The sequence below is a fragment of the Podarcis liolepis genome (assembly GCF_965112155.1).
Source record: "Podarcis liolepis genome assembly, chromosome: 18".
Taxonomy (NCBI): Eukaryota; Metazoa; Chordata; class Lepidosauria; order Squamata; family Lacertidae; genus Podarcis; species Podarcis liolepis.
In genome coordinates this window covers 11,075,043-11,090,184 of record NC_139572.1, presented here as the reverse complement: position 1 = coordinate 11,090,184, position 15,142 = coordinate 11,075,043, and the positions used below count along the sequence as shown (strand labels likewise).

Sequence of the window (15,142 nt, the reverse complement as noted above, 5' to 3'; positions counted from 1 at the left end):
TTCCACCCTATGCTCGGGTTGCACAGATGTGTAAATAAACCCTAAAGCCACTGTGTCTCTGCTGACCTCTATTTGAACTCTGGGTGAGCACCTGGCCCCCTCCGGAGTCTCTTCCTGCTTGCAGGTTGGGGTGACTTGTAGCTGCATTTTCCCCTCCACAGCTGCTAGCTGAAGGGGGACCCCCTTCTCCACTGTGGGTCTGGGTTAGGTCTTCGCTCTGGCGTCCCAAAGGAGGCCTAGCGCCTTTGTCCGGGGTCTCTCAGACATTCCTCCAGTCGGGACTCGGAGGGTGTGTGTGTGTTGTTGTGTTGTGTGTGGCGGCAGCAAGGAGACCAGCCTGTCCCAGATCTCCGGCGAGGGTTTCGCGGTCTGAGGAGCAGCTGGCCACGAATCCCTCCCCACCCAGAGTGGTGGCGCAGAGCATAGTGCGGCCCTGCGCACGTCTGCGGGCAGGAGGTACTTAGCATCACAATGCCAGAGGGCCTGTGAACTCCTTGCTCTCCAGACCTCTCCGACCGAGAGCCCTGATGAATGGGGGCCTTGGGGGTTTAGCATAACAAACCGGCACATGTCGTTGTTGGCCCCCTCACACAAACCCACCCACCCTTGGCCTTTCCCCAAGAAGAGGGTCCCTTCTTCGTACAGGAATCTGGGACAGGGCGCAATATGGGCACGGGGTTTCATTTATTGGGGGAGTGGGCATTTTCCATCTCTCTTTCATATCAAGATTAGATGCCATCTATCTGGTATTTGGAAAGCTTCCAAAGCAATAGAGAGAAAGAAATAGGAAAGAGTTCTGTTAGAAAAAACTGTAGTGAAAGAATGGAAAATTAGAAAACATAACCAGAAGCCTTTTAATTCTTTTCCTCTCATGGTTCCGGCCTTTTCTTTTCTCTGCCTCAGTTTCCCTCTTGGTTTCTGCCCTTCCTTCCCAGACCCTCCCGGTATCCCTATTTTCCAGGGACATCCCAGATTTACAGAAGCCGTCCTGGTTTCTGATTTGATCCTGGAATGTTCCACTTTTCCTTAGGATGTCCCTATTTTCATCGGAGAAATGTTGGAGGGTATGATTAGTTATGTGACCCCAGAGCCAAGGAGACCAGGAACTAGACAACTGTTAGAAGACCCCTGAAGGCAGCCCTGCATAGGGAAGTTTTTTAAATGTATAATGTTCTATTATGTTTTTATATATAATGGAAGCTGCCCAGAGTGGCTGGGGCAACCCAGTTAGAGGAGCGGGGTATAAAGAATAATAAAATAATTGTTGTTGTTGTTGTTGTTGTTGCTGTTGTTGTTGTTGTTGTTGTTATTATAGAATGGGATGTCCCAATTTTCAATGGAGAAATGTTGGAGGGTGTTCCTTCCTTCCTTCCTTCCTTCCTTCCTTCCTTCCTTCCTTCCTTCCTTCCTTCCTTCCTTCCTTCCTTCCTTCCCTCCCTCGTTCCTTCCCTTCCTTCCTTCGCCCCCACTTTCCTCTGGGCTTCCTCCTGCCGTCTGCCTCAGTTTCCTTTTGGAATCTCCTTCCTTCCTTTCCTCCCTTTCCCTTTTCGTGCACTCCACTTGCCACCCCCCTTCCCCACCCCACAATGTCAATTCGCCCCCCCCCCCCAGGCAATGCCTTACATGTTTCGAAAGGTCTGTCAGCAGCTCTTTGCCATTCGACCTAGATGGAGCCTCCCTAGTCCAAGACAGTCTACCACATTGTATCCCGGCTGCTGGGGGAAGAAATAAGAAACGAGGGCTGTTTCCTTGAGGACTTCCCAGAGGCAGGACCTGACCCGATGGAGTCAAGGCACAAGAACGGAGCGCCCCGACTAAACTTTAGGAAGAGTTTTGCGTTGTTTGGTCCTGGCACGGATTCCCCTGGGAGGTGATGGACTCTCCTTCCTCGGAGGTTGGGTGGCCACCTGCCAGGGATGCTCTAGTTGGACTAGATGAGCCTTGGGGTCCCTCGCAACTCCACGACCCTACGATGCCCGTGTTCCTGGAGGGATGGTGGAAGAGGGAGCGGGGAGGACGGCGCTGGGGAGAGGTTACAGCTTTTTCTCTTTTGCCTGGTTGGGCAGACACAAAAGGGCCCCATCCCTGGGCTTAATCCGCCGTTAACTCTGTCCGCAGACCACCCAGCAAATGAGCAGCCAGCCATAGGAGATCCCTCCGGTGGGGAACTTACAAGCGACTTAAGGATTTAGCCGGACTTCGCCCCAGATCTGCCCGCCCTCGCCGGAGCTGTCAGGCCGGAGATTAGCTCTTGTTTCCAGCTTCCTGGGGGAGACGTGGCAGAAGCCGCTGCTCTCCTCCGGGTTTTGCCACCTGAGCGCATGGAAAACCTGCTGGGCCACAGCATCGTAGAGTTGGAAGGGACCCTGGGGGTCATCCAGCCCAACCCCCTGCAATGCAGGGATCTCGGCTAAAGCATCCAGCACAGATGGACACCCAACCCCTGCTAAAAACCTCCAGGGAAGGACAGTCCCCCACCTCGCGAGGGACTGTCCCACTGTCAAACAAGCCATGGCCCATCGAGCCCAGCAACCTCTTCTCTCAGCGTGTACCCCAATGGGAAGTTTGCAAGCAGAACCTGAGTCCACGATCAATTTCTCCCTGCTTGAAATTGCCAGCGCCTGGTATTCAGAAGTAGAGCATAGCTGAGTAGCCCTTGATAGCCGTATCCTCCTCCCTCGCCCTCGAATTTGTCCAAACTCATTTTAAAGCCACCCGAGTCAGTGGCCATCGCTACCTCTTGTGGCAGGGAGTTCCGCCGTTCTAGCTCTGCACATATGTTTGTACCATGTCCTACACTGAAAAGTTTCTGGCAGAAGGTAATAGAGGCAATCAAGAGGACTGTACGGAACAATCTTAAATTTGCAGAGGAAAATATCCTTTTGAATTATATACCCAAGACATGGAATCTAACGAAGGGACAGTATCAATGGACTCTCTATGCCCTGACGACAGCAAAAAGGCTGATATTGATGAACTGGAAAAATTAAAATCACCTCCCTTCAATGGTTGGATTGATGATTTGTACAAACTCGCTACACATGAACATGTTGTGTACAAATGTAGACTTGCCATGGTTAAATTTAGCGATATTTGGAATTAATTTTTATAAACACCGTATTATGTTAAGGTCTGGTTAATTACAATAGCAAGCCCCTTCCCCTTTTGTAATGTACACAGTTTTGTTATTGATTTGATTTGTTTTGTACATGGATACTATTTCTTGTATCATTTTTTATGTCGTTTTTGTGTCTTCTTTCTTGTGTCTGCGCACTTGTACTTTTGGACTTTTTATTTTTCAACAAAGAAATAGACACACACACACATGCGCACACTGAGCTGCACAAAGAATTCCTTCTTTTCGCCTGTCCTGATTCCGCCAGTGTAATTCCTCTTACAAAAACCAGGCTCATGATCCCAAAAAGACACGGCACGTGAGGAAGGAAGGCAGAGGAGGGAAGAGGAAAAAGCCATGTTTATCAGGGCAATTCCATCCCCATGTGGTAAGTCAGGCATGGTGCGCTTGCTGAGCCCCTGCCCAAAGGCCAGTCCTGACGGCACCACAAAGAATGGTTTGGCTTGAACAGCAAAACGCTAGTTTTGGCAGGCTCCTGTTGAGAGTATCTGTGAAGACGCCAATGCAAAGCACCCCCCTCCAATTCCTGGGTTTCAGTTTTCAGAAAGCCGAATATTTCAGAAGATTGAATTGAATAGTTGGGAGATTTAAGGTGGACAAAGACCAACTGTTCAAGTGAACCAACTAAGGCACAAGTCATCCAAACTGTCCTAAGGCACTGATTGGCTAGAGTCAATCTCTGTCTTTGCCAATTGTTTCCCAAATGCTAGTGCATCTTTTGTGAGATAAGGTTCAGGATGTCTGCAAATCACCCACAAGCACCTATTGGCTAGCAGTTGGGAAGCCACCAACCACCATAGAATTGTAGAGTTGACAGGGACCCCGAGGGTCAACTAGTCCAACCCCTGCAATGCAGGAATCTCAGCTAAAGCATCCAGGACACACAGCCATCCCATCTCTGCTTGAAAACCTCCACAGAAGGAGAGTCCACCACCTCCCAAGGGAGCCCATCCCACTTTCAAACAGCTCTTCTTGTCAGAAAGTTCTTCCTGATGTTTAGTCGGAATCTCCCTTCTTGTAACTTGAAGACATGGGTTCGAGTCCTGGCCTCCAGAGCAGGAGAAAACAAGCTTGTTCTCTCTTCCATGGGACAGCCCCTTAGATATTTGAAGAGGGCTCTCCTGTCTCCTCTCAGTCTCCTCTTTTCCAGGCTCGGTTTCCAGACCGCTCCCCTCCAAATTTCCAGTGTTCTCTGCTGCTATCAAAATGTCCTTGAATTTGGTGTGGGATGCAAAGGACGATGGCGTGTGCTATTTAATGTGCATTCCGAATGCAAGAGGGTTGAAACGAGGCCAAGGCCTGTCAAGGCAAAGGAATGCGCACGGCAAAGAGTTCACTTTTTATTTCAAAGATAAGGCAGCCTCTTCCACAACTCCAGATCCCTTCGCACACCAATCTCAGCAGCCAGGTCCACACTCTATGGAGCAGTTGCAGCAACTGGGGACCACTCCCTCCGCCAGCTTATGTACCTTCCTCCGACAGCTGGAGACTGTGCCTGCGTGGAAGCTGTTTCTGCTCTTCCCTTTTCAGTCCCCATCTGGTTCTGGGAGACAATGTTACAGGAAAGGTTGGGGAAATAGCAGGCCTTTCTTTTGTCCAACCCAACCAGCAGGTTGTTGTTAAATGTTATATGCCAGTTTGGACTTTTGGATTTTGTATGTTTAGGAGCTTTTGTTGAAGATTCTATTGTTTATTAGTATGTATTGTTAATTGTTTTTATTATGCTTTATTTTTACTTTTACTATGTTTTGATTCAGGATCGCTCAGCTGGTTAATGCATTGTGTGAATAATACACAGGTTGCATATTCCTGCCTTGCAGGGGGTTGGACTAGATAGCCATCAGGGTCCCTTCCAACTCTCTATGATTATTTTTATTATGTGTTTTGCAGGGCATTTTTTCAGCCGGAACTCAGGTGAGATCCGCACCCATTGCTTCGCCCAATCTTGGCCCTGGTCCTGCCAATCGCTAACATGTGGTCCCCCCAAAAATCCCTCCAAGGGGATGCTTCCCTTGGGCAGGAAAAGTCACCCCATGCCTGCCGCAATGCAAGCTGGGATGTCTGCTTCCGATGGGGATGGCGATGGCGAAGACCTCTTCGATTCCTTACTCCCATCTCCAGCTAAAATTTGAGAACCAATTCCCGTGAGAAACACAAGTCTGGAAAGGACACGCCATCCAGCCAAATCTTGGAGAGAGCTTTGCAGTCGAGAGTCGCTGGCTATTTTGCTCTCGCCACCTGCGTTTGAGGAAGAGAGAGGGGTTAGTGACAGAGTGGTAGACCTTTGCTAGCCTCAGATTGGCAAGGCTCCCCTTCCATAGCATGTCGCTGTCCTGAGTTTTCCACAGGACACCCCATCCCCACACCCCGAAGGAAGAATGAGACAATTCCCAGCTTTGTATCTTCCTGTGAAAGGGGCTTCCTGAGGCTGCTGTTTCCCAGGCCCCTCTAAATCTTGGTGAAGGCTTGGCGGAGACCTTGGGGAGATCATCTCATCCAATGGGTCCCAAAGTGAGCAGGATCACCCCCTGGGGCAGTTTTTAATATTTTTATTATTTTTATTATTATTATTATTTACAGTAAGTTTCACCACCACTCCTCTTCTTCCCCGGCCTTATACTGTACTCTCCACTAATGTCTCATAACAAGTGTAACTGATCTGTAGAAAAGATTTTTCAACTGGAAAAAGAAACAAGGCACGTGCTTTTGTAAACCAAGAACATCTTTAATAACAATGATTAAACAACAAAACAAAAAATTTGTACATGTTTCACCTGTTGTTAGTGATGCTGCAGCAACCTCAAGGTGTCTTGTTGACAACATCTTTCTTTACTGCGTTGTAGAAATATAGATGCATACAAGAATGCAAATTTGTCCCTGCATCTTTCTGTTTGTTCGCTTGGAGAAGATAGATTTCGGGGGGGGGGGGGAGCTGAGTATTTTTTTTCCTGAAAAGGAGTGGTAGGCCATTATTTCAGAGTGAGTGGTATTCTCAAGCAACCAATGTAAGATTTGGGGCTGTTTTCCGCCGAGTTGCAATCACTACTCGAACTGCCAAGATCAGGACGGTTCTTTTGACAATATATCTTGGCATCATCACAGACGTTCAGCGACACTGATATGTCTTCAATTTTAATTCGGGGGGGGGGGAATTAGGGTGTTTTTCCGGGGAGGGGGTCAGGAAGTACTTGAAGGCCAGCTTTAAAATATCACCCCCCCACCTCACGTCAGTGCAAGAGTTTCTGAGCAAATAGCATCGACCTGCAGTACCAGGTGCAAAAGCGCAGTTTTCATCTCCCCACCTCGACCCCCAATTGAGAGTGTTGCCCCCCCCGCCCACGTTTGCTAATGACACATTTTATGCCTAGCTCAGAACCTTTGGGCGGGTGACGGAAAACGACTCTCCCTCTTAATTTAGTGATGGGAAATTGTCACTTAAGAAATGTGCTTTTCACCCGCCGCAGGTGCCCGGGAGGTCAGTAAGGCTAAAAGGAGCGTTTCTTGAGTGCGCAGAAACTGCTTGGCTGGCAGAATATTTGGGTGGGGGGGTGGGTGGGGGTGCCTTCGCCAAAAGGCTCGCGCAAGGGGTTGGGGTGAGCTCGGGAGGGGAGGCAGAGGACGGAGGGAGAGACGGGGACATTTGGGTGCCAGTGGCAGAAAAATCTCACGGGTCTCCAACCCTCACTTCTAGTCGTCTGGAGCAACAAGGAAGAATTCTGGGAACTGTAGTTAAGGTTGAGAAGAAACCCTTATTTCCCACCCCATAAGCTACAGTTCCCAGAGGTCCCATGAAGAGGCATAGATTGCTAAACTGTTCTGGAAATTGCAGCTCTGGGAACATGAGGGCCCCTTAGCAACACTCAGCATCATTAACAAACTCCAGGGGGTTGGACTGGATGTCCTTTGGATCCCTTCCAACTCAACACTCTATGATTCTTTGAGTCTGCATCTCCCACGATATTTTTTTTGGGGTGGGGAAGACACGACTGTCCAAAGAAGAAGAGGAGAAGGAGTTTGGATTTGATATCCCGCTTTATCACTACGCGAAGGAGTCTCAAAGAAGCTAACATTCTCCTTTCCCTTCCTCCCCCACAACAAACACTCTGTGAGGTGAGTGGGGCTGAGAGACTTCAAAGAAGTGTGACTGGCCCAAGGTCACCCAGCAGCTGCAGGTGGAGGAGCGGAGACGCGAACCCGGTTCACCAGGTTACGAGACTACCGCTCTTAACCACTACACCACACCGGCGCAGTGGTATCATTGCGCTCTAAATGCATCTTGCGATTGTGGATTCTAAGCCCCCTCACCTATTAGCAGGGAAGGCTCAGAGGACACGCAGCAACCCAGGAACGAGAACTATTCTCTCTCTTAAGCACCAGCAGGAAACAACCGACTCAGAACAGCACCACCTAGTGACAAAACAAGAGAATGACATTATCCACATGCTCTACATTGAATCTATACCTCCAGCATTTACTTAATTTATATACCGTACTTCAGAAGTAATAAATTAACAACACGTTTATTAACAGCGGATAGAACAGTAGTAGCCAGAACTCAGAAAACCTTGCAATTAATTAATATTGATCACTGGTATAATATCATCTGGCCAACAGCCATAATGAAAAAGCTGCCACAAAAATTGGAGGTGGCAAAGGGAGAGAAGCAGCCAGGCACTTTTTGAACTGCATGGTGTGGTTTTATTAAATGCGCAAAAGGAGCAAGACAAGAATGAGAAATACGTGCAACATATATCGCAATAGATAAGAAGATGCTGCTCATTAGCTCAAGCCGATCATTCTGTTTTATACGTGGATTTATTGAAGAACTCCTTATCCTGGTTTACTGTTATCTTATTATTATGTACTGTAAAATAATATGCTTAATAATATTGTTCCCCAACCACTCTGGGCGGCTTCAAGCACATATAGAAACATAATAAAAACATAGTCTTTTACACCCTTGGTGACCCATTTTCTGTTAGTCATGCCATGTTTTATTATTTATCTGTGTACAATATTGTAACCCGAATATTGCTAGAAAGTTGGGTGCCTGCCCCTCTCTCTGCAGAGCGATGGCAAGAGCCCAGGGCATTCCAGACACTCACCCAGGGTCTGTGTCCCTTTGCAGAATTGAGACAGGGCAGAGACTGTTGTAGCTTTACGAAATATGGTTTATTTGCCTATTTGCACCTTCAGTCTACATGGAGGGAGTCCAGATCTTGATTATTTGGGATGTGGAGGGAGAAATACAAGCTGCAGAGGAATTCCTGGACTAGCCTACGCAAAAGGACCTGGCCAAGCTAGGGCCACGTGGGAACAATAGAGGGCCATTGAGGATAACTGTCCTCCCTCCTTGCCCTGAGATGTGGACAGAGACTTGGGGTCTGGAAGGCTGCAGGGTAACTGGGTGTGAAGTGACAGGAAAAGAGAGGCGTTTTAAGCAAGGTGTGCTGGGAAGAAGAAAGGGAGAGAAGGATGGGATCCATCTTGGGCAGGTTGGCTGAAGGCTGGCTGGGAGAGATGCCTTGGAGTCCAGGGCTGCAAAAGCCCCTCTTGAAATGACCATGCTGTAAGATTGGGACTCCCTCCAGGCAGACTGAAGGTGTAAATAGAGGAATAAACCATCTTTTTTAAAGTTGTGATGGTCTCTGCCATGTCTTAATTCCCCAAAGGACCACAGACCCTGGGTGGGTGCCTGGAACCCCCTGGAGTCTTGCAGAGAGAGGCGGCGGCACCCGACTTTTGCAGCTGTCTTCTTTCTATTACAGGTGGCATCACTACTTGTCTACATTCAAGGTGAATCAGAGTTGGAAGGGACCCTGATGGTCATCTAGTCCAACCCTCTGCTTCAAAAGAAACAGAACTATATGCAGAGAATTCCCTCCTCTCTGCTTCTGGCAGACTCACAGACACAGGCTCTCTTCTCCCTGAGACATGGCCTGATCCGGCTTTCCTTCTGTTTGCCAGTGGATCTTCCTCCTTGCTCCTCCCCCTCCCTCGCTTGACCCCGTCCCGAAGGCGGTCGCCTTGCTCCAGACATCATTTGCATTTCTCCAGCAGGTGGACACCCCATCTGCTCCCAGGCGCTGATGTCAATTAGCTCTCTCCCGCCTCCCCCCCCCCAGACGTGCATCCAAAGGACACAGGACCCGGGCGGCAAGGATTCGGGGCGTGTGGGCCCTGCACATCTCCCCCGACACACAGCCCATTTATGCCAAGGAGGAAGAGAGATGTCTGCCGTCTCGACAGGCCGCTGCCCCCAAGGGGCTCTTCGTCGCCTGGGGGAGTGGGGCAGGCAGACGCAATAACCGTAGCCAAGGGGGGGGGGTATCCTGCAGGAGACAGACAGCAAGGGCTGGCGCTCAATTAGAGGCTCCCAAACTTTTTCGGCCCACTGCCCCCTTGGCTCCATAAGCCCATTCTCTGTGCCCCCTACCCTGTTAAAACAGGCCCTCCAAGTCCCCCCATTTTCCATGGACAGTCCAGGATTTACAGAAGCCATCCCAGTTTCTGATTTGATCCCAGAATGTCCCACTTTTCCTTAGGACGTCCCTATTTTCGTCAGAGAAATGTTGGAGGGTCTGGAGTTATGCGACCCCCAAGCCAAGGAGATAAGAAACTAGACAAGCTTTAGAAGACATCTGAAGGCAGCCCTGGACAGGGAAGTTTTAAAAAATGCTTTATTATGTTTTTATATATGCTGGAAGCCACACAGAGTGCCTGGGGTAACCCAGTCAGATGGGGAGGGTATAAATAATAACATTGATGTTGTGGTTGTTGTTGTTATGGAAAAGGACCTCCCTATTTTAGGGTTGCCATTTTTCAAAAAGAGTTATTTTTAAGGACATTTGCCAAAATCTACACTTCCGACACGGGTTGACATATATCCGGATTCTCCTGGACACTTCAGAAATTTCTGCCTGGACACTGTTTCTGACGGCCGAATCCCGGCTACGTCCAGGAAATTCTGGGCAAAGGGCAAACCTACGGCCTATTTTCAACAGATAAATGTTGGAATGGAGGGTATGTAAAAAGTATTTATTCAGGGGCGTGGCTGTCCCATGGAAGAGGGAGGAGGCTTGTTTCCTCCTGCTCTGGAGGGCAGGACTCGAACCCGTGGCTTCTAGTTAAAAGAAAGGAGATTCCGACTAAACACCAGGAAGAGCTTTCTGACAGTAAGAGCTGTTTGACAGTGGAACAGGTGGTGGCCTCTGCTTCCTTGAAAGTTTTCTAAGCAGAGGTTGGACACCATCTCTCATGGATGCTTTAGCTGAGATTCCTGCATTGCAGGGGGCTAGTCTAGGGACTCAGCTCTGCAGCTGCAAATAATTTTAAAGTGAAATATACAAATGTGACACTAGATGGCAACAGTGAGCTATGGCAATTTCAATATATTTTTCAATATCTATTTTCTTTAAAAGCATTTTCACAGTGTTTTTAAAAGATATGTGTACATTCCACCTAGATGGCTCCCAGGATCTTCCCAACTCTACAATTCTATGATTCTAACCCTTTCCCCAGACTGCCTCTCCTTCTGGGTTGTCTTCCAAGGGCTGCAGGTGGGCGGGGCCAGGACAAAAGTGGGTGGAGCAACGGCTCCAGGTTTTAGATTTCCTGCACACTCACTCAGAGACTCACCAGGATGGTTGGAAGGGTACCTTCATGAACGGCTCCACATTGCACCAAGAAATTATAAGACAGTTTCCTGTGTTTTGTTTATGCTTTTCTAAGAGATGCGTGTCAGAGAGGGATGGCGAGTGACTCTGGATCTCTAAGGGAGACGTGAAGAGGCAATGGGGCAATGGGATGGGGGCACCAGAAGTGCAAATGATTTTCAGACTTTGAGAAGCTGGGCTCTCTGGATCAAGTCTGGGTGAATTAATCATAGAGCTGGAGGGACCCCAAGGGTCATCTAGCCCAACCCCCTGCAATGCAGGAATCTTTGGCCCAACATGGAGTTCGAACCCACAACCCTGAGATCAAGAGTGTCATGCTCTACCACCGGAGCCAGCCAATTAAAACAGTTTCAACTGGATTCTGAGCAAATGTGCAATGAATTGTTCTCTTCAAAATTGATTGAGTGATTAACTTCCTTAGTGGTTCATGCAAGCAGCTGTTCTGAATTTTGCTTTTTATAGGGCACTGGGCACTGGGGGTGAGCGTATGGAACTGAGGGGGCAGGGACCCCCCAAAATCAGGGAACCCCGGGGGCTGGCTGTATTTGAAGTTGTACATTGGAAGAATCAACACATCACACCACACAGCACATTATTGAACTGTGGAACTCCCTGCAGGGATGGCACCAACTTGGATGACTTTAAAATAGGATTGGATAAATTCATGGAGGAGGAAAGGGCTGTCAGTGGCTTTCTGGAATAGGGGTTTCTGGAAACTGCAGTGGGGAGAGATAATAATAATAATAATAATAATAATAATAATAATAATAATAATAATAATAATAATAATAATAATTTATTATTTGTACCCCGCCCATCTGGGCGGCTTCCACAGAAACCAAAAAACACTAAAATATCATACATTAAAAGCTTCCCTGAATAGGGCCGCCTTAAGATGTCTTCTGAATGTCAGGTAGTTGTCCATCACCTTGACATCCGATGGGAGGGCATTTAGGGCTTTAAAGGTCAACACCAGCAGTTTGAATTGTGCTCGGAAACGTACTGGGAGCCAATGTAGGTCTTTCAAGACCGGTGTTATGTGGTCTCGGCGGCCACTCCCAGTCACCAGTCTAGCTGCCGCATTCTGGATTAGCTGTAGTTTCCGAGTCACCTTCAAAGGTAGCCCCACGTAGAGCGCATTGCAGTAGTCCAAGCGGGAGATAACTAGAGCATGCACCACTCTGGCCAGACAGTCCGCGGGCAGGTAGGGTCTCAGCCTGCGTACCAGGTGGAGTTGGTAGACAGCTGCCCTGGATACAGAATTGACCTGCGCCTCCATGGACAGCTGTGAGTCCAAAATGACTCCCAGGCTGCGCACCTGATCCTTCAGGGGCACAGTTACCCTATTCAGGACCAGGGAGTCCTCCACACCAGCCCGCCCCCTGTCCCCCAAAAACAGTACTTCTGTCTTGTCAGGATTCAACCTCAATCCATTAGCCGCCATCCATCCTCCAACCGCCTCCAGGCACTCACACAGGACCTTCACCGCCTTCACTGGTTCTGATTTGAAAGAAAGGTAGAGCTGGGTATCATCTGCATATTGATGGACACCCAGTCCAAACCCCCTGATGATCTCTCCCAGAGTTGCTCTTGTGTTCGAATCCTGTTCTGGGTCTCCCTTTGGGGCATCTGGTGGGTCGCTGTGAGACCAGGATTCTGGATTTGACGGGTCCTGGGCCTGATCCAGTAACAAGGCTCTTCTTAGGTTCCTATGGAACCTCCAGGTCCAGAGGCAGTCTATCTGGAGCCCTGGGTTCATAGCCACTATGGGAACAGGATGAGTCCTAGGCCTGATCCTTATGCTCTCATCTTCTTCTGGCACACCGGTTGGAAATGGCAGTTTACATTTCTAAAATAAACGAATATTGCTGCTGATGGCAATCCAGCATTTTTTCTTTTTCCGATACGGGTCAACTTGCATCCCTTTCCCCCCAAAGCATGCACACCACTATTAAGTTAACTTTATTCGTTTTACAGCCCTGGAGAGGACAGTTTGAATAATTCATGCCTGGCGGTGGGGAGGGGAGGGGAGGGTGGAGTTACCTCTGACCTTGAACGCTGGGGTCCTTTTTATCGTGCCCCATCTCCCCCCGCCCCACAGTCCGCGTGCCCATTCACAACAGCTGGGGTGTCTAGCCGCGAGTTGACAGTTCAATGCAGTCTTTGTCTAACCCGGCCATTAACCGAGACGAGTTCTTAAAATGCAGAGAAGTTACAATATAATATTTATGGACTCTACGCCAGCTCCTCTGCTCCACCCCCCCCCCCACGCACATGCACACATGCTCAGTGCGTGTCTGGGCTTTGGGAAGCGCTATCTCCTGGCCTGAAAATTTAGAAGCAGGAGAAGTAAAAGCAAACGAGGATGGCCATCCCAAGGCTGCAAAAGCCTTGTTATTACTGCAGAAAATCTCCAAAATAGCAAAACAGGTAATAGAATCAAGTACAGAACTAGCATGCCCTCCAACCTTTCTCCAGTGCAAATAGGGATGAATCCTTTTAAATATCTCCCAGGACAACAATGTGCATGTACTGTTTAGGGAAGTTCTTAATGTTTGAAGTTTTATTCTTTTTTTCGTGTTCTTTGGGAGCCGCCCAGAGTGGGTGGGGTATAAACAACAACAACAACAATTATTACATGACAAGGAACTCATAACTCACTCTCAGCAACTAGAAATATGGTAACTGGACACTGGAAGGACCTATCAGGAATTAACATAGACCAGCGGAACCAAAATGTACGGGAAACTGCCCTGCTAGAGAAGTTAGCCAACAAACTTAAACTAGCACAGGAGGAAGCCTTTTTCATGGCTCTCCTTTTTCATATACAGGATAAAACAGCACACAGCTCAATATGGCTAACCTGACCCTCCCACCCACAGGCAAACAAGCCACACGGCAACTAACTGAACACAACCCACCAAACTCTGGAGCTTCCAATCCCCCGCAAGGCCAATGAAGACAAATAAATATAGCAATAAAGGGCCGACCCATGTGATGCAGACACAAATCCCCACCCTAACTCTATGCAGTAGAATGAAAGAACAATACTCCCTTCCCCCCTTTCTTTCCCCCCAACTGTACGATGTCCATTACATTAATGTCTCAACCAGGGCCAGGGCCTTTTCAGTACTGGCCCCGACTTGGTGGAACGCTCTGTCCCAAGAGACTAGGGCCCTGCAGGACTTGACATATTTCCACAGGGCCTGCAAGACAGAGCTGTTCCACCTGGCCTTTGGTTTGGACTCGGTCTGACCCTTATGTTTTCCCTCCCCTTATGGTCTTGATCTATGGGCTACTTTTAAAATGAGGCTGCATTTTAAATGATATTTTAACCTGTATTTTAAATTGGTCCCCCCCCCCCATTATGTTTTTACTGTAATTTTACTGGTGTTAGCTGCCCTGAGCCTGGCTCTAGCCAGGGAGGGTGGGGTATAAATAAAATTTATTATTATTATTACTATTATTATTCTGAACATTAAAAAACTGTGAAAAAGACTCTGGAGAGCTCAGTTGGCTAGAGACTGGTGCTGACAACACCAAGGTTGCCAGTTCGATCCCCGTGTGACGGGACAGCTGCCTATTCCTGCATTGCAGGGGGTTGGACTGGATGACCCTCAGGGTCCCTGCCAACTCCACAATTCCAGGATACTATGAATCAAAAGTGGAGATGCTATATGTACATTTCCTTGTTTATTTTGTAACACAAGACAATCTTCAATGAAAACTTCAAGCAGGACTATTGAGGGGATGGAGCGACTTGCCTGTGAGGAACGGTTTCAGCGTTTGGGAACTTTTGGTTTAGAGAAAAGGTGAGAAAGAGGGGACGCAGCGGCAGAAGTTCATCAAACGATGCGTGGCCTGGAGAAAGTGGGAAAGAAACGTTTTTCTTCCTCTCTTGTCATGCTGGAACTCACGGGCATCCTGTGCCCACGAAAAGGACTTATTGGGAAAGGACTTATTCACGCAGCACATGCAGGAGGCTTTGATGGTCCCAACCTGGATGGATTTAAAAGAGTGTCGGACACAGAGGAGAAGGCTATTGGCCGGGATGGAGGCAGCGGTGCTTCTGAATACCAGAGGCCGGAAACTGCAGTTTCCCCCTGAGGCATCTGGCTGGTGAGAACAGGTGGGTGGACTAAACAGGCCACTGGCCTGATTCAGCAGGCAATTCTGAGGTTCCTGTTTTGTAGAATCACAGCATTGTGGAGTTGGAAGGGACCCCAAGGGCCATCTAGACCAACCCCCTGCGAGGCTGGAATCTCAGCTCAAGCATCCAGACAGATGGCCTGTTTAGACCTCTGCTTAAAAACCTCCAAGGAAGGAGAGG

The 15,142-nt window shown here is 48.5% G+C and overlaps 1 long non-coding RNA gene across 1 annotated transcript in view; it reads right to left on the bottom strand.

Moving 5' to 3' along the window:
- Positions 1–1,353: 1,353 nt before the first annotated feature.
- LOC310697588 overlaps positions 1,354–15,142 on the bottom strand; it is a 41,470-nt gene continuing 27,681 nt past the window's right edge. The window contains exons 2-4 of the long non-coding RNA XR_014521060.1: positions 7,442–7,543; positions 1,470–5,374; positions 1,354–1,368 (exon numbers count right to left, since the gene is read on the bottom strand). This is a non-coding gene — a long non-coding RNA (uncharacterized lncRNA). The remainder of the gene's footprint in view (positions 1,369–1,469; positions 5,375–7,441; positions 7,544–15,142) is intronic.